This window comes from Thamnophis sirtalis, unplaced genomic scaffold (genome assembly GCF_051295495.1).
Source record: "Thamnophis sirtalis isolate CommonGarterSnake01/CBP01778 unplaced genomic scaffold, rThaSir2_p1.2 scaffold_4, whole genome shotgun sequence".
Classification (NCBI taxonomy): domain Eukaryota; kingdom Metazoa; phylum Chordata; class Lepidosauria; order Squamata; family Natricidae; genus Thamnophis; species Thamnophis sirtalis.
In genome coordinates this window covers 46385231-46412970 of record NW_028261384.1, presented here as the reverse complement: position 1 = coordinate 46412970, position 27740 = coordinate 46385231, and the positions used below count along the sequence as shown (strand labels likewise).

The 27740-nt window shown below is 39.0% G+C and overlaps 1 pseudogene; it reads left to right on the top strand.

Moving 5' to 3' along the window:
• Positions 1–16243: 16243 nt before the first annotated feature.
• Positions 16244–26290, top strand: LOC148045829 (cytosolic non-specific dipeptidase pseudogene; annotated as a pseudogene).
• Positions 26291–27740: the final 1450 nt, after the last annotated feature.

The following is a 27740-nucleotide window of genomic DNA, read 5'->3' as shown; positions in this document are numbered from 1 at the left end:
ACACAAACTGGAAATTCAGAATGGAACTTGGAATTCTTGGACTAAATTAAATGGAAGGTCCTCAATCCATCATGCTGAACACAACAAAATCAGGTGCTCCTAACTTTTCTGGGCCTCACATGCACAAAGAAACAGAAATGCTCTAAATTATTTAATTAATTTTCCATGTCTAATTTTTAAACTGCCTCATCAGTTCCTCCTCAAGCATCTGAAGTTACCTTGTTTTTCAGAGTATAAGATGCACCTTTTCCCCCTCAAAAAAGAGGCTGAAAATCTGGGTGCATCTTATACACTGAATACATTTTTTGTCTCACAAAACTCTGCCCCTTCACCAAAATGGCTGTGCATAGCTTTTAGAAGGCTTTCAGAGAGCTCCTGGGGGCTGGGGAGGGCAGAAATGAGCGAAAAATGGCCCATTTTTTGCCGTCCTAGCCCCCAGAAGCACTTTATAAGCTTCCTAAAGGCCATCCATGTCCCTTTTTTTGGAAATGGGGCCATTTTGTGAAAAATGGGCCAGTTTTGGGAAGTTTGCAGGAGGTTTAAGAAAAAAACTTTTTTTCTTAAATTTCCTTTTTCAATACCTTGCTGCATCTTATACTCTGGTGCGTCTTATATTCCAAAAAATACAGTAATAATTTTCTCAGAAATTTAAGATCTTAGCCAGAATATGATTTCAATGCCACTGCATTGATTTCAATGCCATGGCATTTTCTTATGGATTAACACACTCCTTACCTTTGCAAGTATTCATAGAAGTGGAGGTGGAGGTTTGTTCTCCAAGCTTGTGGGTTAGTTTCCAAACATTTTATTAACAGGCGAGGTGACATCATATTTAGGAGATATCAGTGTTGGTATTCTTCTGCTGATAAGGGCTTTGTGTGGTTAGTAGGCCTTGGAAAGGTGAGAGTCATATCAAATCAAGGTCCTGTAATGGGTCTTTGATGGGTTAGGTGTGGATCACATCAGGTGAGAGTCATTGTGAGGGCTGATTGGGGGTTGGTTGAGGTTGGTGCTGTCTCTGGTTGGATGTGCAGGTCATTTGAATTCTGAGGGGTTCATAGGCTGTTGTAAATCAATGTGTCTGTTGATGGAATTGCTTGTGGAGTGCCAGACTTCGATAAACTCTTGAGTGTGGTGGGTGGTAGAGTGGCTGATGATTTTTGTATTGGTCTAATCGAACTGGTGCTGTTTAGTGTCAGTGTGGGTAGAGATTAAGAATTTGGGATCATGGCATTTGACTATTGCAATCAACAAAATATTAGTTCAGAGGGAACACTGCAAAATCTAATTTAGAATACATTCACTGGTTCAGATGATACTGTGTTTTGGGGATGACAGAGTCCTCTCAAGAGCCAACATTGCTTTTCTCAGCAGGCTATTCATACTTCGATCTGGTGGCACAAATCTCATTATATTTTTCCACTGAGACATTTATAATAAAGTCCACATGAACGTAGGGCTGCTTGACATCCTTTAGCCTTGAGAGCAGTTACAGAAAATGTGGAATAACACAGACCAGCTGTGGAACCGCATTCTTGCTTAAAGCAGTTGAAATTTGCAAACAGGAGAAGAAAATAAAAGTGAAATATATCTAACCCAGCATGTCTCTCTCCTTTTATTTATCTTAATCTCTATCTCCTTGTTTCTCACCATAGGAATCTGTTCTCTCAGAAAAGATGTTACTTCAGTTATGAAATAGCCTACTAGTGAGTAACCTCATTTATTTTAATGAGACCACTGCAGAGGCAATGGATTGAGAATGGGTGTTTATGTCTGTTTTGAACTCATTTTCACATGGATGCGTTAGTCATTTCTCCTGTTTATGTATTCCATGCATTCACAGCACGTCCATATGTGCAAAATATTTTTTTCTGGAGACAGCTTTTTATTGCTAGGATGTTTGTGTTTGCATGCGTGCGTGCATTAATGCATTTTGGTTAAACAAAGGGGTAAAACATTTCAAATGAATAAAAGAGTTTGAAAAGTTAACCAGTGCACTTATATTGCCCATTAATTGCTCCATTATTACGGGCATCAGATACTTTGCATTCATGGGTAAAGTATTTTCATTCAGGTACATATGATGTATGTACCTGAAAGCAACTTGTTTTACATAATAGCACCCATTCAAGATTTCAACTATTTTATAGGAAAGAGAAATCATGCTTGACTGTGGTTTGTATCACTAAAGATATCAGTTATATAGTGGTGCAAGAGAAAAATCTCTCAGAATAATTGCTCAGAAGCACTTGTCATGTTTAGAATGAAAGGATTGTGCCCCTAAATCATTCAGGTGGTTATGAAAAAGGCCGCTATGATTCCATTTACTCAGATATTTAAATTTAAATACAAAATAGGAATGGTCTTAATTGCTTCCTGAGTGAATGTTTAATTAACATAAACAACAGGCAAAGGAGGAAGCTTTGTTTTAAAAATAAAAGGGAAGAATGGATAGTTTAAGTAATTTGTTTAGCTTGACAGTCAATATGTACTGAGGATCTTTGGGAGCCATTCTTAATTCGCAAGTGATGTGAATGTGAGCTTTGGCAGCTTTTTTTTTTTTTTTTTGAGCCACAGACTGCAGCTTATAGGACTATAAGATGTTGCCACTTTGGAGATCATACAAATTCTCATAGCTAACATCGCTGAGCTCTTGGTTCCTATATTATCCACTTGAAAGACACTGTGATTTAGAAGCAGCCATAAGAGTCATTTCAAGTTAATGCGAAATAGATCCTATTCTTGGTGTATGTTTTGCTTAGAGATCTCCTCCATCCAACTTCTTACTTTTATTATGTTTTGATGAAAAAAAGAAAGGCAGGGCAGGGCAGGGCAGGGCATGGCAAGAAGGGAGGGAGGAAGGGAGGGAGGGAGGGAGGGAGGGAGGGAGGGAGGGAGGAAGGAAGGAAGGAAGGAAGGAAGGAAGGAAGGAAGGAAGGAAGGGTTTTTTATTTTGGTTGCTGCTAGTTTTTAACTTAAATTGCACCCTTTTCCTATCTATATTTGTCTGTCTGTCTAGACTCTAGCCATACCATCTATGCTAATGAGATTCTATGTCTCTATTTAAAGAATCTCATTTGTTGAACAAATGTCCTAACATGGTTCACAAGTAAATGGGGTAGTACTACAAAGTGGGGAAAAGAAGGAAAAAGACATGAAGGATGAAATCCTGGGGATATTTTCATAACTTAAATGCTAGTCCTTACAACTTTATAGTGAGAAAAGCACCTAAGAAAGATGAATGGAATAATTTCAAATCTTATCTAGTTATTTTCTGTTGCAGCCTATAAAACATCTACTACCCATTGAAGATAGATGGATAAATCTTTTCAAATCAGGACTTTCAACAGTGTTGATGGAAGCTCCCTAACTTCAAATGATGCTTTTACTTCAGTAAAATTGAAACTTCAGGATTTATTATTGCCAACATTTAGGCAATCAAATCTTAGGTTTATGAGGATTGACTATGTTGTTGTTGTTTTACTCAGATATTTACACCATGTGTGGCATTTTTGATCACCTGTCCCGTTCTTCCCAAGGACCTGTGATAGGCAGATATTGTTGTTTCATGGTGTGAAAGGTATCATCATAAGAGTGTAAACTATTCCAAGTAAAGCTGCTTTTTATAATTAACTGATGGTGATTTTGTAATTGTACATGGTCTTGTGATGCTCCAGATATTATCTATCACTATTGGTACTATTGTAGCTTTCTTTTGTCATGTTAGTATTATTTCTATTTTCAGGAATATATATTTTGTGATTTTGTCTAGTTCTTTCTTGTTCATTTCAGGTGTTAAAATTCAAGTACTGCCATGTACGCTATCCAGACTTCTGATTAAGTCTAGGATATTATGTGGCAGTGTCTGTTTGAATTCTAAAGTCCCAGAACACTTCATTTTTTTATGATTTTATCTATTTTAAGATCCCACCAGCTCTTGTTTGCAAGAAATAGTATTTCTTGAAGATATTTCAATCCACCATTGTTGCTACTTTGTCGTGCTGTTTTTTGAAGGCAGTCTGTATGATCTGCAAGAGCTAGCCAGGTGATCCACTATTTCTTCAGTTTCTTTGCAGAGGCAGTATTTGCTATCTGTTGCTATCTTCTCAATACTGGCTTTATATGCATTTCTTCTTAAAGTTTGTGCAGATAAAATTAGCCCCTTGGACTCTCTCTTCAGTTTTCATGTTCTTAGACAGATCTTGTTATTATCTATTTTACCTGCTTTTTTAAAAAATATAATAGCCATATAATACGTTTTCTTGCCATGTCTTTTTTCTGCTTTTCATTTATTTTTTCTTGCAAGCCAGTTTGGTCTCTCCAATAATCAGTATCCACTGAGTACTAGCTTCAGTGCATCTTCTTCATTGTCCTTCAGATATTTTCCCAATACCATTTGTTCTTCTTCAGTCATCTGAAGTACTTGCAATATTTTCCTTGCTGAATAGAATCTGTGAAAAATAATTGTGGGTGAAGGGCATGACTCTCTCTCTCTCTCTCTCCCACCCTCCCTCTCTCCCTATCTAAAGCTGTTAGTTCTGCTTGCATCCAGTCCACTATTCCTGCTATCTAGTGACTGGAATTGTCCACGTGTTAATTGCTCTGATACTTCCTTCACTGAGTTTGGACATTAAGATCTTCTTTGCTCTCATGATGTATTCACTTCTAACCTTATTCTCGATTTTTTTTACTAGTCCGAAGGATACCCAGATATCTATAGTGATTATCTTCATCCAACTCTTAATGTTATTTCATTGGGCAACTTGATTCTTTCAATTGTCTCTATTTTTCCCTGTTCATGGTGAGAGTGGTATATATGTCCAGCCAAACTCTATTGCAATATTCTGGTTGTATATTTGGTCATTGTTGAGCAGCAATTCAATTTCAGGTAGCATTTTTTCATATAATTTCAGATCATCTGTGTAAAGAAGATAGGATAACATGGCAGGTGTTTTCAGAGTTTGATAGTCATGGTCTGATTTCTTTTGTATTGTTGATACAGAAATGAGCGTAATGACAAACAATAAAGTCTCTTAAAAGATTCCACTCTTTATTAGTAGTGGTATTACCCTTTGTATTTTCTTTTTCAATATAATTCCATTTCAAGTGAAAATCAGCTTAAGTAAAGTTTAAAATCAACACCAGATGGTTGAGCATATGAGACTGCTACAGTCATGCAAGTTCTCCTGGATCTATAGCAGCTTTTGATAACATCAACCATTCTGGTAGCCAGGCAAGATTGCGCCTTGGGGTCCAAGTTTTGTGGCAATTCCAGCCTTTCTTATCAATATGATTCAAGAGTTGGTGCTGTAGCACTACTGCATGATAGCAAGTTCATTGACTGTGAAGATCATTTGAATGGATGTCATTGGTATCATAAAGCATTTTGCTGTACTGCTTTCCACTTTCTAAGGAAGCAGTTGGTATACTTGAATTCAGTTTCCAACTTACAGCTACAACTGAACCAGGAATATTGGTTATGAGTTGCTGTGGTCACTATGACTACATACAGAGTTCTTCCCCATTGTGGCCCTAAAAAAGCACTGGGCATGTGTGGAGCCCAGCCTTGAGGAAGATTCCCTTTGCTAGCTTTCTAACTGAACCTCACATTGGTTGAGCATACTTGCCAGCAATTGTAGCAAAAGGGAATGATAAATGAGTGTGATAAATGGGGTGGGGCAGTGAGAAGATTCAGGCCTCTCGGAAGTGGCAGAGCAAGGAGGAGGCCCATGCACCAGTAGGTCTAGCTGGCCAAGACCTTCCAGGTGTGGCAGAGCAGGCAGAAAGGCCAGGCCTCTTGAGAGTGGCAGGGCAAGGAGGGATTTGCATGCTGGTGAGCTTAGTGGGCCACAGCTTCCTGGCTACAGTGACAGGGAGGAGTTGAAGCATTCCTGTGGTCATAAGGCCAGGCATGCTGCAAAGCACCCAGCTCTTGATCATGTGACTATGGGACCACTGCAATAGTTGGAACTTTTGTGCATTAAATGCCTTTGTCCAGCACTGTCATAATTTTGAATGGTTGAATGACCTGCCATAAATGAAGGGTTTCTTGTAATTCTGACCAAGCAGTATTCCCTGGGAGAAAAGAGGTGCAATTAATTCCAAACTGTAATGGGAAGAAGGAATAGCCTTGAGAAACAGGAGGAAAAGCCACTACCAAGAAAAAAGATCACATAAAAGAAAATTGATTCTGAGTCTAGATCAGAACTAACTGAGAATGTGTCACAGGTTATCCAGTTCTGATAAAGATACAGAGAGGGAAGAGGGGAACTCAGTCAGATTTGCAAGACTTTGTTACAATAACTGAATAATAAAAGTAATATTAGTCTGAAAGACTTTTGTTTCCAAGTTTGTTCATTTTGGGTTGCACTCCCAAAGGAGTGCAGCCCCCAAAGAAGGCGAAGGCTTAGTTTTTGAGACTGTTCTAACCCTAACCCTAACCCTTAGTAGAATTTATAATGAAAAATGAAACTGCAGCTATTGTCCAAACCATCTTAACTATTGTGCTGCACTGTCCTTAAAAAGTGTCTGGAAATCTCAACTGGATAAAGCACTTCTCACTACATCTAAGTGCTAGACAGCTAACCAATTCAAGATAAAAGATATAATTACTATACTGAAAAATCTCCTGTCAGCAACAGTTCAGGGCATTAGTGCTGACTTTGAAAGTCTTAAATGGCTTATGGCAGTCTCAGACTGCTTCTTGTCATTAACCTACCCAACTACTAATGTAAATAGGGAAGTCCTTTAGAAGGTGCCTTGGTTTGTGGAATTTGGTATGTGGAAAACAGCCTTCCCGTTTGGCTCCTAGAGTTCCTTTGAGATATGCATCTGGCCAACTCTCCCAGGATTTAGAAAATTTGTAAAAATATGTGTCTTTCACTTCACTGGTGCCCTAAGCACTAACAAATCTTGGTGCCCCCCCCCTCCTTTGTACATACTGTACAAATCTTCATTGGTTTTTTTTCTTTCTCAACTTTGTGGTGCCCCCTTTGAGCTTGATGCCAGAGGTGGGTTGCTCCCAGTTCGGCTCAGATTGGGCAAACTGGTAGTAGCGGTGGCAGGAGGCTCTGCCCATCTGCTTCTGCGCATGCACAGAAGTGTCATGCTCATAAGAGGGAAAGAGAACGCGAGCGAACTGGTAGTAAAAAATTTGGAAACCCACCAACTGCCTAGTGCCCTAAACACGTCCTTAGTCTGCTTAATGGTTAATACACCATTACTTTAACTAGACTGTTTACTGCTAATTTTATTTTCATGTTTATTTTCATCAGCATTTTAACTGTATTAAAATTGTTTAATTTAACTTTTGAAGTTTTACTGTTGTAAATTGTTGTGGATGGACAGAATGTTAGGGTATAAATCCAATAGCACAAACAAGAAAATGGAACTAGGATCATTATAAATGTTGCTTTAATGATGTCATAGTGTTATTAAATTGGAAAAGGATGTTACATATACCAGATTACTTTATGATGTGCCAATATTATACATTTTGCATGTGTTATTAACATTATGTTTCCAAAGTCTGGATAGTCAGCAGCCATCCAACTTATAACATGATTCTGTAAGAGGCTTCCATTTCTCTCCTATAATCAGAAAGAAAGCTGGGAAGTAAGAAGGAATGGTATGAAAATTGCTCTCTGATTAAATTTTTGGGATGCAGATTTTCTTGGCTTGATGAAATTACAAAACAACTGAAGATCCCCAAGTCCTTCCAACTCTGTTATTCTGTAGGCAGTCTGAACTTTCTGAGTTGATGCATCAAGTAGAACTTTATTGTGACTTTTTAATTATGGTTCTGAAAGTGTATGTCCATTTCAAATTTTGGAAGATTATAGAACCCAAAAACTTGAAGGACTTTACTGTTGACACTATGTTGTAAGAGGAGGGTTCCTTTAAAATTCACTCTCATTTCTACAATTTTAAGCATGTTCAGCTCCAGATTGTTGTGGCTGCACCACAGGGGCAATTGTTCAACCTCCTGCTTATGTGCAGATTCATCACTGTCTCAAATGAGACCAATGACTTCTATCATCTGCAAACTTCAATAGTTTAACAGAGGGATCCTTGGAGATGCAGTCATTGGTATAGAGAGAAAAAAGTAATAGAGAGAGTGCACACAGTCCCAGGGGGTTCCTGTAGTAGTTGTTCTCTAATATTCTTTGTGATTTCCCCAAGCTTCACCTGATTTCTATATGTCAGAAAGATTATAACCCTCCTACAAGTATGCACAGATGCAGTTAGCTGAATCAATTTAGAATGAAGGATTTCTGGAATGATGGTATTGAATGCCAATTTAAAGTCCACATATTGCTATTGTTGCTGTTGCATTGCTGATGAATAGAATGTGCTGTTGCTCTGGGGTTGCCTTGATATATGCTGAATATCTCCAAACTTTGGATGGGTCATAAAATTATTCATGGAAAGTGCAGCTTTAATCTTCTAAGCTGTTGTCTTGCATAGGCTTTCCTCCTAGTGTAAAATCTTGGAATCATTGAACGTTGGGAGTTGAATGTTATGAATAATCTTTTCTGACATGGTCATATTTTTATGTACTTTAAAATATATGTATTTTAAAAATGTGAGCCTATAACAGGAAATGTAAACAGTTTCTCCCATACAGTTTGAAGCTTCCTTATCATTTCTGGGAACAGTTCTGAACAGTTCCAAAAAGTTATGTTGCGGTTTGATGCCAGGTCATCAAAACCTTGTGGAAAAAATGCCTTATGAAAAGGAATTTTAAGATATGTCATCATGTCTCAGGACTGATTTAGTTTTTCCTTATTTTCTTCTCCCTGTACATGTTTTGCTTCCGTGACCAATATTGCTATTAGCCTTACATCAGAGCTACCTAAACAACTTCAGGGTTTACAGATTGACCTTAATTAACTTAAAAATTTATTAAAAGCACTGACATTTAACAGATCTGTTAGTTTGAAAATACTAAGGTCTTTCCATTTAAATTTTGTTTTACAAGACTGAGATCTTCCCACTGAACTTTAAATGTATAAGATATAGCAAATTCAATTGCTGCCAGGCTTCATAATAAGACAAGTCACTTAAGAGCTCAGCTTGCTAGAGCACAGCAGAGCATTTCCCCCATTGTAACTCAGCTCCTTTACAGGGTAATTAGCTTAGCAAAAGAGCAACACTGTGTTGCAAACTACTTACTAGCTCGCAAAGCAACTGTGCAGTACAATAATCTCAGTACTTGGATCATTTACTTTAATTGGCAATAACTAGGGAGGTAAAGCCAGAACAAAGCAAAGTCATGAGAAACGATTTTAAAAGTGAGATAAGACAAGTCAGCCTTACCCTGAGAAATTTACGCAGAAGTAAGTTTCACTGTGCTTAAAGGGTTTTTCTCCAAATAAGGATGTAGAAAATTGCAGCCTTACAAGAGGATGGGTGGGGAGCTCATTTAATGAGAAGAAAGTTATTGGACACAATCTAAAACAAAACTGACCTATAGATTTGTCCATAGGGCTAAGTGAAGGCTACTGCTGTTGCAAAGATCTCCAAGACTATTAGATGGCTGTAAAAAAACAAATGGTTTTTGTAACTTTTTGTTGTCATTTTGTATTGACTAGGTATGCTACACCCAATCTGAATTCATTGTCACCTTTACCCTTTTTTCCTATTTAATTACATTTTCATGTCCTTAAAATGAAATTTAATATACCAAGTTTAATACTTAAATCTGCCTCAGTTCTGTTGTATTTTTTGGCAGTCATGCACAACACATATTAAAGCCAGATTGCAGTTATTCCACACTGTCCTCATTACCTGCAGATCTTACATGTTTTCCGCATACTATAGGCTATATACTTGTGACTCTCTAATTCAATAATAATGTAACAAATCATAATTTGCATAGTTAATAGCTGACCCAGCAAATTATTAATTGTTTTTGTTACATATTGTAACTAATATATTACCCATATCTTTCAGTGATATTTTAATTAATAAAGATTTCTAAACTTTTATTGACAAAGGTGATAGAAGTAAATTTCAATCAACCCATTTACCTCACACATTATATCCTCTTTTGCTTTATGGGGTAGAAAGTTATCACCCAGCCCTCTCCCAGAAAATGAAATATCCTAGGAAATATTGAAGAGGCAGAATATTATATTATATTTCCCTGGATGTGAAAAGGAAGAAACATTAAAAACAGAGTAGTTCCCCGCAGCTTCCTGCCCACCCACTTTGTCAATGGGCCATTAAGATGTCCAAGCCAGTCCCTTTACATAGTAAAGAGGTCTCCCCTTTAGCTCAGCTCCCCTTCAGGCATGATTAGCCTTCACCCACTCACCAAATGGCATCTGAGAACTCAACCTGAATTCAAAACACAGCCTAGAGTGTTGCCCTTGCATGGCACCATCGGAGTTTGACAACAAATCAGAATACAAGCTCAAGACGGCTGCTCTCTTGCGGCGGGCCCCCAAAGAGCCGGGCACAGCCTCATGGGCGAATGGCTGTGTTGCACTGTCACAGCAGCGCAATACAACAGCCATGAAGCAACCACACTCACGAGCAGCCACCAGGCAAACCTCCTTTCCAGCCAGGCACAGCACCATTCACTGATCTAAGGGTATCGCCAAGCCGTGTAAGCGCCTGTTCGCTGCTGCCTGGCTCCTGCGGCTTGGCGCCTTTGAAATGTCAGTGAATGACGCTCTGCACAGCTGGAGAGGGAGGTTATGTGAGTGGCTGTTCTGCTCTTGCTCACATGCCTCCCAACCTCATGATGTCCTGGCCCAGTCTCCCTGCAGAGCCAGAGCACCTCTGCTGCTGCCGCCAACGCCATCCCAGCATGGCTTTTTCGGTGGCTTCCAAACTGAGTCTTCTTGCAGTGGCCACTCTGGACATACACTCTATGGTTGTATGCCCTATGGTTGTATGCTCCGCCGACAGCCAGCCCACAACCATAGTGCGTATGCCCAGAGCAGTCACTGCCGGAAGACTCAGTTTGGAAGCTGCTGAAAAAGCCATGCTGGGATGGCGGTGGCGGAGGTGCCTTGGCTCTGCAGGGAGAGCTGGGCCAGACCATCGTGAGGCTGGGAGGCACGCGACTGGGAGCGGAACAGTCACTCGCACAACCCCCTTCTCCAGCTGTGCAGAGTGCCATTCCCTGGCATTTCGAAGACACCAAGCCGTGAGAGCCGGGCAGCGGCGAATAGGTGCTCACACGGCTTGGCAATACCCCTAGGCCAGTGCATGGTGCTGTGCCTGGCTGGAAAGGGGTTTGCCAGGTGGCTGCTGTATCCAGCTCTTTGGGAGCCCGCTCGCAAGAGAGCAGCCACCCAGCAATCCCCCTCTTCAGCTGGGCACAGCACTGCTCACCAACCTAGCAGTATCCCAAAAGCACCAAGCAACACAATCACCCCCCCCCTCAGGGCCCGTGGCTTGGCACTTTCGGGATACCGTTAGGTTGGTGAGCGGCGCTCTGCCTGGTCAGAGATGGGGGGTTGTCCAGGGGGCTTATTTGTAGAGGAGGACTTACATTTTTGCCCACCAGAAAAATGTGGCATGGCCTTATTATCAGGACATGTCACATTTTGGGGGAAACTTGGTAAATTTTAGTTTTGTAAAATGCAAAACTGCAGCAAATTTTGCATGGCAGGAAGTGTTGACATGGAAAACAGATGTTCACAATTAGAGGATGAAATGGCTAAAATATGAGCTTCATCCATTTTGAAGAAAAGTAGAAAAAATACATATATTTTTTTAGGAGAGCATGCAAAACCAGATCTTTTAGAAATCTGCTTGTTCAAAAGCAATGTTGCATGACTGACAGATGTATAGCTGGAAATGCCCTCCTTTGTTTGGCTTTCAGTGTTACCTTAGTATAAGTAGTTTAGTTGTCTTTTTAGATATGTTTGCATGGAATGTGATATTTTAAAGATCCTTGAAAAAATAGCTGCTGATATATTCTTACTTTCATATTTTAAAACTGGCAAAGTATCTTATAAAGTATTGATTAAACAAACCCTGAAACACAATGTTTTATTATGATAATCATAAGACGTTTGATTAATCAAGCTATGATCTCCATTTAAACTTTTCTTGTCTTCATATTTATTCATTAATCTCAGCTATGTATTTTCTGTCCTGGCCTTGCTGAGTTTTCAGAGCAGAAATAATAGCCAGGCTTCTATCTCTAAATTCAGCACATGTGCAAACATGAATAAACCCATTACATTTGGAAGTCATTAAATGAATTGCTAAATAATGGCAGAAAGAAAGGAACAGCAGCATCAACCATTCCTTGTAACTTTACAAATTCACCTAACCTACATCCAGGGTTAACATTTATATATAAGTTTGTTCTAAACTGTACTTTTTAAAATATTTCATTTGCTTATTTTTTTTAAATAATAAATATTACTTCATGGAAAATAAATGGCAAATTAGGTGAACAAAACGAACCTGACAAAAAGCAAAGATTTTATAGGTTTCCTTTTTTGCTTTCTGCAAAAGTCCATATTTTCTTTCATTCTTGATTTTTTGAGATCACATTGTGATCTTTCTCTCTCATATTTAATTCTGTCTTCATAACTTTATTTATTTTGTTTTTATTGCTTTATTATATTTATTAATTTGTTGTCAAGTAATTACTGCCAACCTTCTACTAGCTAAGTCCCAAAACAGCTCTTTGACACTAAGATGTGAACTAATATTTACCCTAACTTTCTTGAGTGATCACTTGTAAAATCACTTTTCTGATTTCTTAGAATATTTCTGCTTCCACATTCCCAATATTAAAGGCATTTTCCTGATTTCTTGATTTGCAATCTGTGATTGCATTCACTTTCTTGAGGTATTTCTGTTGCATGTGGGTGGTTTTTCTGATTTCTAATTAAAGTTCAACTGTCATTTGTATTATCTATAGGGGAATGTGGATGATATTGTTTTGTTATCGCAGGTACATATAGAAATCCTAGAGCCAAATCTGGCTTTTCAAATGTAGTGAAGGTAGTAATTTTCAAAGTCCTTTAAAAGTTGCCACAAGTTGCTATTTCTAATGTAACAGAAAGTGAGGAATCATATTATATTCATAATCAATCTGATCATATTTCAATATTCATTTAGTTTTAAGACAGTTTGCTGTTTGGTCCAGTGGCCCATTCCATTTATTGGAATGCAGTGTATTGAGAATGCAGACTCTTTGCATGAAATGGGTTGTTATAGGATTACTCACCTTCTTAGACCCTAGCTAAATATAGAAAGCTTGAATTTCAGGAAATTCTTGATATGATCAGACTATACAAACAGAACATATTGCATTCCTTATAAAAGTAAGTCCTAATCTGATATCATGGTATCACTCAAGAGCCTCTTGTAGCTTGTTATAAAGTTGGAAGGCTGGTTTGTAGCCTTCCAGAGAAGAAGAAATTATCTTATTTTTATTGTCTGATTTAGTTTTATGTCTTTTGCACTGACAATAACAGCATCCATCATCCTTTCGATCTTAATACTTTTCTGGGAAAAAGCCTATATTATGCTCACTGCAATTAGTTTTTAGCAGTCTGAGATAGCAGCCATAGTTATTTTTCTCCTAATTAAAAACATGAATAAGAAACACACTGCTCACAAAATGCAAAATCAAATAAAAGCGCAAATGCATAATGCAATCAGAAGGCTATGTGATAATAGCAGCTCTTTTAGTCAATTCTCCAGTAAGGGAGGAATCTTTACATTTTCTGAGTAAAAATGTGCTATATATTTTTTTTATTCTGTGAGTCAAGTGCAATAATACTTTTAGGGTATATTTTTTAATCATAATGCCCTTTACAATATAACACTCAAGATTTGATTGACAGACTGCACCTAATTTAAATATTTGTCTGGTTGGCTGGCTGGCTGGCTGGTTGGTTTAAGTGCATCATTTCCAAATGTTGTGCTAGCTGTTGTGAAGTCTGCATCAGCCTGGGGGAAACACATTTGACATTATGTCACAGTTGAAATATACATTCAAGTGGGATTGGAATGATGTATTTCTGAAGGGGTGATTTAAATCAGATTTGTCAAGAAAATTTAATATCTTCTGAAAAAAAGTCAATCTGGGTTTGAGTTACTCCAGTGTTATTACAAACATTTGAAAGGCTTATTACTTCAAAAATGTCCTTTTGGGTGATTTTATGCAGTTGGAGGTTTACAAATGGTCATGGACACTTGGTATTTCCTAGAATACTTGATATGCCCCAGAATGCTTTAATTGTGTCTGACTTTAAGCATAGTCAGAAGCACAATCAATGAAGGAGACAATTAAGCTTAACACAGTATCCTGAAGAGCCATTTATGGGAAAGTTCATTCTGCTTGCATTTTATGCACATTTCACAGGACTAAAGAAAGTCATTATCTTATGATGGGAATCTATGCATAATGGACTAATATATCTCTTTTAATTCAATATTTAGAAGCATTTGCAGTTCTTAACTATGGCAGTTAAGTTTTTTCATTGCAATGAAGAGGAAAAGTACTGTACCCAAAATGCATATTCATTTTGTCAACCTGCATTTATACCTGCATATAAAATCATTTATTGTACAAAATGCTTGCTTAAAGACTCTTTGATGAACTATAATAAATTCCAAAAAGATAAACTAGTTTCAGTCTAATTTTCACTATATCGGCAATAACTGTTGAGTTGTGCCTTACTACTAATTCATTATATTAGCTATGTTTACCTTTTTCAAGGTTTGTATAAAATAGAAAAAGATACTGTTGTACAGCTATAGGATATTGGATTTTAAATATCTTGCTTATAAAATATAAATTAACATGGTTAGTAGTTAACTAGAAGTCTAATTAACTGGTCTCAGTTATCTTGTCAGATGTCGCCAATGCAGATAAATTCCATACAAAGTTAATGTATTAATAAGAATGTGATTATGATTTGTTTTGATTCAGTTATATTTAAAAAGTTGGTTACTCAGATGAATATTCAAATCAGCTCAGTAAGACTTCTTTATCAGACTATTTGATCATAAATTTATTAAATAAGATATATCCATTCCCTATGAGATATTAATTAATTTTTATATTTAATATTCACTTTGCATTATTCTGTCATATCGTATAAGATAATTGTAATTATTGTCCAAAACCACACAAATAAACAAAAAACTTAGATACAAAAAGGAATGAGTTTCATTAGCTTTTTCTCAATGATAGCAATCTTCAATCTATCTGTTTGGTTGAATGGAAGTAGAAAGGTATGGTAAAAAGTAAAAAGGAAGCAAAGAACAAAAAATCTGGGCTAAGAATCTCTTAATATTATGCTACAAAAGCAAACAGAATGTGAGTAATTAGCATAGATGTGCCTCAATATACTATTCTATGCTCACAAGAATCCTCATTCCATCTGATTTTTAAAAATTGAATTTAATAAAGGAAAAAGAAATGACAATACCAGACTTCAACATGTAGTAATATCTTTGAGACCCAGAAAACTTCCACTGGGATGGACAGAGAGTACCTCTGTATAGTTTGCAGCATATCCAATGAGATGGTGCTTTGTACCCCAGAAGCAATTTATTTTTACTTTCTTTTCAAAAATTATATTAATAATATGTATACACATATACATGTGTATATACATACACATATCTATCTCCACATATTGATTATCTTCGCCTTATTACTCTTTGGGCATATTCTGTACATTGTGACATTCTTCCAGTTTTTCTTATACAATAGCAATGCTGTTTCCGTGGCAGTCCTGTGAAATTACTTCCTTCTCCAGTGATCAGGGTTGTTGAAAATACATTATTTTAATTTTGAAATAAATGAACAAAGGTTTTAATGCAAGTGAACATTTAGCAATTACTATTCATGAGATATTGATAAAAGGAAGGTTCACTCCTCATATCCACAAAAGAAATTCTGCTGGATAACTAGAGAAATCAACCATACTATTAAAGAACTCATTTAATATAGTCTCTTCCAATTGATAGTTCCTTAGTAACAGAGAATTTGCATCATGTCCTTTCCACCCAGTTTCATGATTAATATGCATCATTAATCATTAAAATAAAAATTGAGCTTATTATTTTCATGCACAGTGAGACATGTGATTATTAATACTGCAAAGGGACTAGAGGTTTTCATATACGCTTGTTGACAATGATTTTAATTAAAATGAAGTATCCTCTATTCAGGGTCATTAATTTGCTGATTACTTTTGAACTTATGCATTTGTAAGTCTGCTTTCATTAATTTAATTTGCATATAGGCATGTCAAAATCTTCAGCATTACTTGAAGGATTTGCTTCCTATGGAGAGTTATACCAAGAACTACCTGAACATTCAAACTTACAAAATTATTGTGAGAGACAATCCACCAGTTATGGGCTGAACTGGCATGATGAAAACCCAAATACAAATCACCAGTTGATCTTGGAACATAGTAAATAACTTTGAGTTAGTCAACCCAACCTATCATATAAAGTTGCTGAAATAATAAAATGAATCTGTGTTTTCTTTGCATTCTCATTGGAAGAACATGATAGTAAATTTCTAAATAGTATATATTTAAAATAAATATAGAAGTCATTATTTGATGAATTTAAATTTGTTGTTGTTCCATAATTTAGCAAACTAATAAACATTTTGCATAGCTATGGGATCAACTAACTGATCCTGGCCGATCTTAAAGATCACATTTAATCTCTGGATGGAAAGAAATCCCAGACTAGATTGAAAGTCAAAAAATGTTGCAGACAAATGGATATTGTTTCAAAGAATTCAGCTTGAATTATAAACTACTTTTTACTTAAATATGTATAAACCATGTTACCAGATTCTTTCAGCTTGCAATTTCCTATATGAGAAGACTCCACCTTCCGTTCTCCAACTCCAATTCAAAGAAAATGTAGACAGTAGAAGATGGAGTTTTATATCATCGTCTAAAGCCTAAATTTGTGAGAAATGGAAAAACGAATAATTTTCTGAGCAAAAGCAAAAAAAGCTTTCCCTATCTTGAGAGGATTAATCAAAGTTAGAGATGAAGAACCACCAGAAGAAAAATAGAGGCTATTAACAGGATTGACACCCATGCTTGGTTTTATTATTTCTGATGTTTTTGTTATGATTTAAACAAAAGTAGAAAGCCTCTTTTCTGTTTAGGAAGTTAATACATATATATTAATACACGGCGCTCTACTTTGTGTTCTCCATGTAGACAGACAGACAGACACAAACACACATTCATATGCATATATGTATGTATGATTGTCAAAATAGAATTATTTCTATATTTGCATATATTGCATAGATTAACATATGCAAGATGCAGTATCATCTTTTGCCCTTTGTTGGACATATTCTATTAACTATTATATTATAGAAAGAAATAGCTAAGGAAAGTGGATGCCACAACTGTCATAAAATGTGATGGCCAATAAAATTAACTTAAGAGGTTAAACTAGGCATCTGCAAAGTGTCATAGATTTACTTTACTTAAGGAATGTAACCAGTGGTGGCTTGCAAATATTTTTACTACTGGTTCGGGTGTGCTCATTTGCATGCTTGCATGTGCAGAAGTGCCCGGGCAGGTGGGTGTGGCTTCCTGTCACCACTACTACTGGTTCAGCTGAAGCAGGCCAAACTGGGAGCAACCCACCACTGGATGTGACCTGATACAATTCACTGAAGTGAAAAGGATTCTTGACTCATCTAAGTGAAGGAATTTGGAGGATCTTGAAATATTTTAGAGCTGTGTTGCAGAAGAAGGCTCTTCTCAGTCTTTTCCTCCAGTACTGACTTCTATGCTGGGTAACTACAGGATTGCTGGCATATATGTTGAAACCATTTGTCATGACAGACTTTTAGTGAGTCTGAAATGTTTAATTCCAGCTAAGATGTTTTGCAGTTATTGTTTCTTTTGAATATTGTGCCATTTTGGCAAGCTGGTAGATACTGCCACTCTGGCTTTCAAGGCTTCTTATATTAAATTAGCTTAAACACAAGTTCATTTATGATCTTCAAAAAAGAAGGTTCTGTTTCTTTTTCTCCCCCACTGCCAGTAAGACTCTCAACGTGTACCTGTAAAAACAATTCGTGCCCTTGCTTCTTATCACTTTCTATAAATAAGTTGCCAAACCTCGAGATACAAAGTCAGTGAGATCAAAAGGAAAAGGGAAAGTGCATTTTCAAAAACTCAAGCCTCCAGCCTCCAAGTGGCAGTATTGCTTCCCACTCTCTAATGTTATTTCAAACTCAAAAGAAACAGATTTATTAAATAGAATTAATAGCAAGTAATAAAAGTCCTTGTTGAAATAAAGAAGACTTTAATCCATAGGTTAAAAAATAAAAATAAAAAATAGAAGAAGAAAAACTGATCCATTCTCTTAAAAAAAAAAAAGTTGCGAGCACTTCAGTCCACAAAGTAAAATTACAAAGAAAAAGAAACACACTATCCAAAGCAATCCAATATAGGTTAATTTTTTCTGCTTTCGGATTTAATTTAACTTAAAAAAAATTTGGGCAGTCTTTTCCAAAACAGTAATGTTTCCTCACCAGATGGACACACTTTCTGTTTCCACTTCCCTTCCGTTCCGGAGCCATCCCAACTTCATCAGCCAGGGGCTGGACTTTTTGTCACCAGCTTGAAGAACTTCTCTTGGATCAATCAGGGACTTTGCGGTGTCCCTGAGATCAGCAAGACATAGTCTTCCTGTTCACCATCTCTACGGGACAGTTTAGGTCTGATTGGAGCATCCAGCGGCAAAAGTATCAGCAGGGTCTCAGAGCATCGAGACCGCAAGTCCGTATCGTCGCAAAGTTGGCTCCTTTTTCACAGTGGCACTCAGTGGCTCCTTTTTCACAGTGGCCCAGTAACTCTGAGATTGAGCTACTGATCCAGTGGAAGCACCCACTCTGAGTCCTGTTCAGCACGTAGAGAGACTGATAAACTACAATAGAAGAGGCTTTTATATTACTCCATGCATTAGAGGTGTCCACTCTAAAGCAAGCATTGAACTTACTATTTTTGACATGTGCCCCAAAGGGAATATGAAATGACACCTCTCAAGTGAGTTGTAGGATTCTCTGAAGATCCCTCTGGAGTTGTCTAGATTGGGAGACCCCCATGGTCCGCACTGCAAGAAATGGTTCACCCTAGCCTTTTCCCAATATGAATAGAAATTTAATATTATAACTCAAAAGAAAAGGCTGGAAAGGGTTTGGTAATGAGTTTTTTTTCACTAAAAGTCTTCAAACATGGATGATTAGAAATGCTCTACAACAGGATTGTCAAACTCAAGGCTCGTGGGCTGCATCCAGTCCATGGGGTGTTTAAATCTGGATCATGGGCTCGCCTGGAAATAGCAAAGGATGTGCCTGTGGTTCCTCTGGCAGCCAAAATGGGGCACGGGGGGTATGCATGGCCCCCACACACACCATTTTCAGCCTGGAGGGCCTCCTGCAGCACTCTGCCAGCCAAAACAGGGTACAGGAGGACACATGCAACCCTGCCCATGCCCCATTTTGGCTGGCAGGGTGCTGCAGGAGGAATCTGTCCCTGCTCCCCCCACAGCTGGCATGCAGACAAAAACTACAATGCTCATCTGGCCCTCGAAGAATCCAGTTAGACAGTTACCCCTGCTCTACGGGATCTTGCACTGAACAGTAGATCATCTAAATTACTTTCCAAGTCTATAATTCTATGACTAGGAACTAATATTGTTTTACAAAGCATCTTCAAGATGTTTCATCTGAAGCTTTATAAAAGCTGAACACTTTTTCAAAGCTTCACACAAGCCTAATTAATAATGATGACACTGTATATAACTTGGTTTCTGAAAAAGGAAACCATGTCTGCAAACTGTCTCACTGCATCCAAATATTATTTAACAAAAACAATAATAAGTACTAAATGGCAGTTTCCTTTTGCTGTTGATTCCTTTGGTATATTGATACATTTACAAAAAAGAGCATAAGCAAAACTAGTGATAGGAAATCAGAGGCACTTCTCTGAAAACCCAGAGGTGAAAACTCCAGATTTTTTCTAAATTAATCCATCTAGTTTTCTAAACCTATTCCCTTGAGACAGAAAATCTATATATAGTCACTTGGGTCAAGTAAAGCCAGGAGTTAAAAAAAAAAGTCAGATGAGTTTCAGTGCAAAAGGAAACAGCAGGCTCCATTTGGAACAATGAATCCAGCATATATGCCAATAGAGAAGAAAGCTTGGACTTTCAAATCATGCTTCCTCAAATGTTCAGCCAGTTCCCTCATCCAAAAATAATTTAATAAAATAATTTAATTATATGGCTGTTTAATCTCTTTTTATTTGGGCCTTACCCAGTTTCGTATATTTTATAAAGAAAACTCACTTATTTCTACTTCATCTTTGTATTTAAACTGTTTCTCTACTAGCATTTTTGTATTTTTTGTGTTTAATTAACATACGTGGGGAATGCATGGATGAGTGGCTGTATATGTATGAGAGGATTGAGAGTACAGCCTGGTGCCTCCTCCACTGAGTGCTATTGCAGAAGTGGTAGGGGGCCCAGGCCTACCTCCCGTCCCAGAATGAGTGACAAAAATCGCTGCCGGATGGAGCGGAGGCTGTGGGAGGGGATATGGGGTCTACGGGTGCGGGAGTAGGCCGGAGCATTACGGTCACTATGGGGAGAGGCAGGTACGACGGGAACTTCAGGGCTAGCCATTACCGGGGAAGGAGGGTTCGCTACGTCACAGAGATCCCACCTTCCGGCCCTGCTAGTTCCACTCCAGGGCCAGATGGCGAGAACTGCCAGGGCCCTGGTCTCAGGCTGTTGTTGCTAAATGCCAGGTCTGTGGTTCACAAAGCTCCCCTCGTCCGGGACCTAATTTTTGATGAGGGGGCAGACCTGGCATGTATTACTGAAACCTGGCTGGGCCCGGAGGGAGGAGTCCCCCTCACTGAAATGTGCCCAGAAGGATTTCAGGTGCTTCATCAGCCGCGACCCCAAAGAAGGGGTGGGGGAATGGCTGTCATCGTCCGAAGGTCTTTAGTTCCTCGTAGGATCCATGCTCCGGAGCTTGTCGGGTGTGAGTCCCTGTTGATGAAGTTGGACCTTGTGGTTAAGTGGGTCTGTTGCTAACGTACCTACCTCCCAACAGCGTTGCAACAGCCCTCCCCTCGCTCCTCGAGTCAGTAGCCGAGTTGGCGGTAGAGTTCCCCAGGCTCATGGTTCTGGCGGATTTCAACCTGCCTACACTCGGTGAATGCTCTGACGGGGCGCAGGAGTTCATGGCTTCCATGACAGCCATGGACATGACCCAAGTAATTCAGGGTTCGACTCATTCAGCGGGTCACACGCTTGACCTCGTACTCCTCTTGGAGCAGTGGGGACGTGATCTAGAGTTGAAGGGCATTAAGACCTTGCCCTTGTCATGGTCTGATCACTTCCTACTGAGGCTTGACTTTCGGAAACCAATCCCCCACTATAGGGAGGTGGAACCGATTAGGTGGTTCTGCCCCAGGCACCTGATGGATGCTTTGGGATTTCAGACGGCGCTTGGAGAAATACCTGACACTCTCGTCCACAATCCGGTGGAGTCCTTAGTCGCTGCTTGGAATACAGCGGCGGTGCAGGCTCTAAACCGGATTGCGCCTTTGCGACCTCTCCGAGGCAGCGGATCCAGGAGGGCCCCTTGGTTCACCGAGGAACTCTGGGAGATGAAGCACCAAAAGAGACGTCTAGAGCGCCGCTGGAGGGCCAGTAAATCTGAGTCAGACCGAGCACTGATGAGAGCCTTTATCAGAGCCTATCTCGTGGCAATACGGGCGGCGAAATGTTCGCATTTTGCCGCCCTTATTGCATCCGCTGAATCGCGCCCAGCTGCCTTGTTTAGAATAACCCGCTCCCTCTTGAAAGGGAGGGATGCGGATGACCCTTTACAAGGTAGAGCTGAGGAATTTGTTCAGTATTTAACAGATAAAGTCGCTCGGATTCGGACAGAGCTGGACTCCAATTGCACGGTACCAGCCGAGGTACCGGGGGAAGGTCTTGAGCATACTTTATGGATTGAGTTTCAACTTGTCTCTCCTGAGGAAGTGGACAAGGCCATGGGAGCGGTGAGTGCCTCCACTTGTATACTGGACCCGTGCCCCTCCTGGCTGGTCTCGACCAGCAGGGAGGCGACACGCGGCTGGATCTGGACGATAGTTAACACCTCTCTCTGGGAGGGAATTTTCCCGCTCCTCCTAAAGGATGCGGTGGTGAGACCCCTCCTGAAGAAACCATCTCTGGACCCAGTCATTTTGAGCAACTATCATCCAGTCTCCAACCTGCCCTTTGTTGGGAAGGTTGTTGAGAAAGTGGTGGCCTCTCAACTCCGACGGTCCTTGGATGAAACCGATTATCTGGATCCCTTTCAGTCGGGTTTCAGGCCTGGTTACAGCACGGAAACTGCTTTGGTCGCGCTGATTGATGATCTCTGGCGAGCCAGGGATAGGGGTCACCCCTCTATCCTTGTGCTCCTTGACCTCTCAGCGGCCTTCAATACCATCGACCATGGTATCCTTCTGTGGCGGTTGCGAGAGGTGGGAGTGGGAGGCACCGTCCTTCGGTGGTTATCTTCTTACCTCTCGGACAGGTCGCAGTCGGTGTTGGTCGGAGAGCAGAGGTCGACCCCAAGGCCCCTCAACTATGGGGTGCCGCAGGGTTCGGTTCTGTCCCCCCTCCTATTTAACATCTACATGAAGCCACTAGGTGAGATCATACGCCAGCACGGGATCAAATACCACCAATATGTGGACGATACGCAGTTGTATCTGTCCGCCCCATGCCAACTCAGCGAAGCAGTAGAAGTGATGTGCCAGTGCCTGCAGGCTGTTAGGGTCTGGATGGGAGTAAACAAGTTGGCACTCAATCCAAACAAGACTGAGTGGCTACTGATGTTCCCTCCCAAAGATTGGCCAAGTATTCCATCTCTCAGGCTGGGGGGTGAAATTATACGCCCCTCAGAGAGGGTTTGCAATTTGGGAGTCCTCCTGGATCCTCAGCTGACTTTAGAACACCATTTGTCGGCTGTGACCAGGGGGACCTTTGCCCAGGTTCGCCTGGTGCACCAATTGCGACCCTACCTGGATCAGGAGGCCCTTCAGACAGTCACTCACACCCTTGTGACTTCAAGACTGGATTACTGTAACGCGCTCTACATGGGGCTGCCCTTGAAGAGTGTTCGAAGACTTCAGCTAGTCCAGAACGCAGCCGCGCGAGCGATCGTGTGTGCACCCAAGTACACCCACGTTACACCTATCCTCCGCGAGCTGCACTGGCTACCCATTAGTCTCCGGACTCGCTTCAAGGTGCTAGTCGTTACTTATAAAGCCCTACATGGCATCGGACCTGGGTACCTGAGTACGCCTCCTGCCAATTACCTCCCATAGACCGATCAGATCGCACAGATTAGGCCTCCTCCGGATCCCATCTGCCAGCCAATGTTGGCTGGCGACTCCCCGGGGGAGAGCCTTCTCTGTTGCAGCTCCAGCCCTCTGGAACGAACTCCCTGTGGAGATCCGGACCCTTACTACTCTCCCGGCCTTCCGCAAGGCCACGAAGATCTGGCTGCTCCGGCAGGCTGGGGGGCTGTTGAAGTAGCCAGCCCCACAGGAACTATGAATGTTGTGTTTTTTTAAATTGTTGTTTGTCTCTTTGTCTATTTATCCCCCTCCTTTGTTTATTGTAAGCCACCCGGAATCCTTAGGGAGTGGGCGGCATACAAGACCAATAAAATACAAATACAATAAATTCTTTGTTACCTATCCCCATCCCATAGGAATACAAGGAAGGGGAAAATAACGCAATAACTCTGTTAAAGAAATTACATTTGAGAGTTGTGTATGTTTTAATAGGTGTCTTTTATAAAGCTAAAATATGTATAAGTTATTTGAATTATATTTAGTGCTTGTGAAGCCTGTAAGTCTCCATTGCAATAGGAAGATGGTATGAAAAATTACACAGATTTTTAATCTCTCTGTTGTGATATTCATTTATTAATTTATTGGTGCTTTCAAATCAATTGTCCCAACTATTTTCTTGGCAACATTTTCAGAATCCTTTTGCCATTGCCTGCTTCTTAGGGCAGAGAAGATGACTAAGCCGAAGTCATACAACTTCAGCTAAGTTAGGGAATAGAATTCATGTCTTCCCCTCCTTTCTGGTTTGGTGTAAATTTAAATAAATGTCATTATTTCTAATTTTCATTAAGGTTGTTGTTTTACAGAACTGCATGTTATTATACAACCTTTAGAATTTTCTTTTTAATTCACTATTGATTAAACGATGTGATTGTCATGGACTGTGAAGATGACTTAAGGGGAAATAAGGGGAAGGGATATTTCTTAAGAAACCACCAAATAAGAGGCAGGGCCCCAGTCGCTTAATGGTCAGAGAAAGAAATTTAGGAAGGACCCACCTAATAGATCAAGAAGTTAACAATGGTGAAGGAACTTTATACTTTCAGACTTGCACGATTCTGCAAGGAGCCCTAGTGGGGGAATGGTTAAATATGGTAGAAATTTTAAAATATAAGCAGGGCTAGCTATGAAATTCTGGGAATTGAAGCCCATACATTTTTAAGCTGCCAAGGTTGAGAAACACTGTTTTATAAATAGTATGATTGTCAGTTTTATAACATTTAATATGCTGAGATAGCCATCAAATTTGTAATTTAGTTTTTAATTTAGAACTCTAGAACAAGGGGTGTCAATCTCATAATCTGCGAGCATCTTGTGCTGGCCATACCCACACCCATTTTAGCGAAGGGGAAAAAGTCTTGATATGTTATATGACAACAATATGACGATGTGAGTTTGACACGCCTGCTCTAGAATACTTCATTTTCATAGAAAAATATGTAACATTTATGAATGTGTGATCATATCAAATCAAATCAATTCAAACCTTTATTGTCAATGCACAACATGTATACAATTAAATTGAATGAACCTCCCTTAGTGCAGCCCCCGTGAAAAACAAAATGCATCTCAATAACTCAATAAATGAAAGAAATAGAATCCCTAAACCCAAATAAGTAATAACTAACACACATTCCCATATATCTATATGTATGTGACATATTATATTAAAGCTGTATGAACATGTTGCACATTGTACTGACCCTGCAAGACTAAATAGGAAGCCAAGCTCTATTATTTATTTTCATGGACATTTAGAGTCCTGATTTTGGAGATTTTTAGGACAGCCAATCAAAAGACTTAGCAGCCAATTGGTCTTTTGTTATTAATGTATTTTCTTAGAAACAGAAGGAAGCAGCAATTGAAAAACATGGGAAACAAACTAAAAGGCCTGTGAAATTCCATGAATTAGAAAATGCAACTAATATAAGAGACACACATATGTTCCAACTATGAGATATTTCTTATATGTGTGCAGAAATATATCTGCATTCCCCATATATTGATGTCCAATCTTATAAAACATCTTGATTTCTTTCTACTGTGTTTCTTCGTCATATATATAGATAGATAGATAGATAGATAGATAGATAGATAGATAGATAGATAGATAGATAGATAGATAGATATAGATATAGATATAGATATAGATATAGATATAGATATAGATATAGATATAGATATAGATATAGATATAGATATAGATATAGATATAGATATAGATATAGATATAGATATAGATATAGATATAGATATAGATATTGATATTGATATTGATATTGATACCGATATGGAAAAGCTGTTGTAAGTGTAAATTTGTCTTTTGTCTTTTGAAGGTAAGAAAATTCAATCAATCAATACGCAAAAGATGTTGAAGCCACAAAACTGCACCATGACACAAAGGAAATGATTTGGAGGCACAGATGGAGGCACCCATCCTTATCCCTTCGTGGCATCGGAGGGGAATTCTCGGGATCTGTAAAACTGTTGATACCGCAAAACGTGATTGGCAAATTTTCAATCTGACGAATGACAGGCAGTTGTGTCCTGAAGTTGAGACTAAGCAGGATGGAGGTTGCTTATCCCAAGCTGAGTTTGCTGAGTTGCAGAGCCCCAACGAATTCAGTGTAAATAAAACTGGGCCTTGGGTGTCAGATTTCAATCATCCCCTCTACGTATAGTTGGCAAAAGAGCCACGGAAGCTGTCTTTGGTGTGGAGCCAGGAGGAGGGAGCATCCTTGTCATACCGGCTTTTCAAGAAGCAGCAGGGAAGAAGCAGACGCCGCTTCCTATTGGGCCTGCGATTGACCAGAGCCCGTCCTCCGAGTGAGAAACTTAAGAGGCACAACTATATTCAGGGAGCTAAATAGCTTGAAATAGATCTATACTAGTCTCCCTTTATTTATTTATCAGCACAAATATAGTATATGTGTGTGTGTGTGTGTGTGTGTGTGTGTGTGTGTGTGTGTGTATATATATATATATATATATATATATATATATATATATATATATATATATACACACACACACACACACACACACACACACACACACACACACACACATACTATATTTGTGCTGATAAATAAATAAAGGGAGACTAGTATAGATCTATTTCAAGCTATTTAGCTCTCATCAGCTAGCCATACCCTTGCTGGGAATCAAACCTGTGCTCTATTGCCTCTTAGGCAGATGTGTTAACCATTGAGCTACATCGACTCCTTATCAGCCAGGCCAGGGTGAAAAGTATATATTTAAAGTCACAACCCCTGGTATGCCCAAATATGGGAGGAATATCCTCCCATATTCCTCCCATATTTGGGCATACCAGGGGTTGTGACTTTAAATATATACCTTTCACCCTGGCCTGGCTGATAAGGAGTATATTTATATATATAAAGTCACAATATATATATTCATGAATACGTATAATAGGGATTTCATTATTCCTATAATAAGCAACAGCATATATTCTGTTGGCTATATAGAGTCATCTTCATTCCTTCTATCACAGGAAGATAGAGTGAAATGCTAATAAGAGATACTCAAATTCCAGTAAATAAAGACTTTGTGTTCCAATGCATAAATAAGTGCAAGACAGTCTGACCATAATTCTGAAGGAATTTCTGTATAGGCATGTCATGTTATTGTGTTTCTTTCCAAAATTCTAACTGCATTCCAAGTTGTCATTCTAGATAGTGAATTCATCCATCATGATTAGCATCCCAAAGTCTCAAGTCTAGTAAACCAGATTTGTTCTGCAGCCTTCATAGACAAAGACCAGTGCATGTAAAAAAGAGTCATACATAAAATACAGTAAGGGGACCTAATTCTATATTGAATCCAATATGCTATTTATTTCTATAGATCTATAGTTTTCTCATCAAATTTTATTCTTTGTTAATACATTAAATGTATCATTTAAAAAAAATTATCTGGTATCTAATCCCAACATATTTGGAATAGTAATATATCAAGCTCAATTAGCCATGCCGGTATTAGAGCTATAAAATGTAATATGAGTTAAATTAACCAAAAAGGCAGTTGCTTTCTAGATTATTTTTATCACTGCATTTCTTTATTTTTTCAAATAGTGAATGACCAAACAGCTTAATGCAATAAATCAGGGTTTCTGAGTAGTTTTGCTGGGTATCTTATTGGTTTGTGTGGTTTTAGTAACTTTACAAAATCAAACATGTGATAATTAATCATTTAATACTAAAACATATTATTTGGAAATATTATAATAGCCTTTTCCTACCTGACTTCCTTTAGATATACTGAAACATGCTTACTTCCGCAACACATATATTAAAA